Source organism: Enhydra lutris, unplaced genomic scaffold (genome assembly GCF_002288905.1).
Source record: "Enhydra lutris kenyoni isolate GAN:26980312 unplaced genomic scaffold, ASM228890v2 scaffoldscaffold3, whole genome shotgun sequence".
In the NCBI taxonomy this organism is placed as follows: Eukaryota; Metazoa; Chordata; class Mammalia; order Carnivora; family Mustelidae; genus Enhydra; species Enhydra lutris.
In genome coordinates, this window is record NW_019154087.1 from 51,993,765 (window position 1) to 51,995,927 (window position 2,163).

Sequence of the window (2,163 nt, forward strand, 5' to 3'; positions counted from 1 at the left end):
TCTAATTAACTGTCAGTTCTCAGTTCCATCTTCCTGAATTCTACATTTGGTGACAGTGCTTAGAAAACACTCAATTTTACTGATGCTCCTTAGGGACTGTCTGAGATGTTGGAAATTAGTTGATGTCTTTTTTATTCTCAGGTTGTCATCTCTGTGAGACTACAGTCATCACTGCACTTATCCAAAAAATCATGCAGTGATAAATGGCATGCTGAAGACTTTAGGAATTACAGTTTATTTCTATAGTTGATAATAGTTTGTTAAAAATCATAAATAATTGCAAACAATTCCAGTATAATTAATGCCAGTAGCCACTCTGATCAAATCAATTTAGGTAATTATACATTTGCCATTTTAAAAACACTTGAATAAGAAGTTTTACTGAAGGATATTTATCTTTTGTGCCTATCATTTTAAGACATTTCTTCTTACAAGAAAATTTGAAGATTGTACTTAGAATTGACATAATTTTGATCTATAATTTACATTTACTACTTTACATCTCTTAAAATATCTTTTCTCTAACTTTTAAATTTTTTATCAAAACACTTGCAGTAGTTGAATTTAGTGAATACCCCAATAGTTTTCATGCTAAGGATTTTTATACTTTCAGCATTTGGTTTATTAAATAAAATGATATTCATTGTTTAGATTTTCTGGCTCCGAAACCAGAGTCAAAACTCAGTTGTTTAGTGATAGCCCCTTATTATCTTTCATGTAATTTAAAATAGCATTTTCTGATTCTAATATTATGAAATGATATTTGATTCAAAATCACTGAATTTGACTTGTGCTTCTCTCCCAGGAGAGAAAGAGAGGAGTGGCTGTGTGTTCAGCAGCAGCCTCTCCCTCCAGTAGCAGCAAGGCAAGAAGTAGCCAGACACAAAGAGAGGGGCTGTTTGTGGGCTGGGGTGGGGGCTTCACTATGTGGGATGAGGATTCAAGGGACAGCTCCAGCTCCTCCTCATAGTCATCCTTCAACCAGCAAACCAAGGAAGAAAGGAACACCCCCAAGAAGAGAGTAAAGTCAGTGCACCTGGGTGGCTCAGTCGACTAAATGTCTGCCTTCGGCTCAGGTCATGATCCTCGGGTCCTGGAATTGAGTCACATTGGGGTCCCTGCTTGATGGGAAGCCTGCTTCTCCCTCTGCCCTTCACCTTGCTTGTGCTGTCTCTCTATCTTTCTCTCAAACAAATAAATAAAATCTTTAAAAATAAAAAAAAGAAGAAGAAGAAGAGAGCAAAGTCAGAATGAGCAAAAACTCTGAAACCTCATCAATGGAATTCCAAAGGAACTTACAGACATAACTTTATACCCTTCACCTCACTGCAGTGCTTGTCCCAAAGGTGATAACATATGAATGGAGATCCACCATTCCAGGGCCTCCAGGATCCATGTTTGAGGGTTTATTCTTCCTTAATACCACTTTTACACCAGAATACCTCTTCAAACCTCCAAAGTTACATTTGGACAAGAATCTATCATTGTAATATTAACAGTTAAGGAGTTATTTGCTTGGACATAATAAAAGATTGGAGTCCAGCACTAATAATTTCTAAAGTTCTCCTCTCTATCTGTTCACTTCTTGTAATTCTGATGACACTTTGTGGGGGGAACATTGCCACTGAGTATAGGAAAATGGAACAGAACATGACAGGATGGCCAGAGAGTGGACCAAAAGATGTACTACATAAACTGGGTTTTCACAATTCTTATATTATTTGTCTGTCACAGAGGATGTTGCTTGTGATTTTGAAGGGGTGGGGGAGGGGGTTATTTCTATAACAGATATTATTCAGTCTTAGGAAATTCCTAAGATTTTGTTGTAACTTAAGGTATCTGGCTACACTAGCAAGATAATTACAACTTTTAAAACTGCCATTAGTTCTGCAATATTAGCTGAAATGTAGTACAGAGAATAGACATTTGGGTTCAGTTGCTTGTAGTCTGTAATTTAAAATAGCTTAATTTTCTACAGGTTACACACATGGCCATTTATGTTGAGTCCTTCCAAGACCACAAATTTTTTAGGTCAAAAATATTGGAATCTCTTTTCACTTCCTGGGAGGGAACATTGATATTTAACAATATTTAGAGATTGTCATCTCATATATAAAAAAATGGATACATAACTATAAGACATCATCTACGAAATGAGTAGTT

At 36.2% G+C, this 2,163-nt stretch overlaps 1 pseudogene; it reads left to right on the forward strand.

Moving 5' to 3' along the window:
- The first annotated feature begins 925 nt into the window (after positions 1 to 925).
- On the forward strand, positions 926 to 1,694 carry LOC111157344 (annotated as a pseudogene).
- The last annotated feature ends 469 nt before the right edge of the window (positions 1,695 to 2,163 follow it).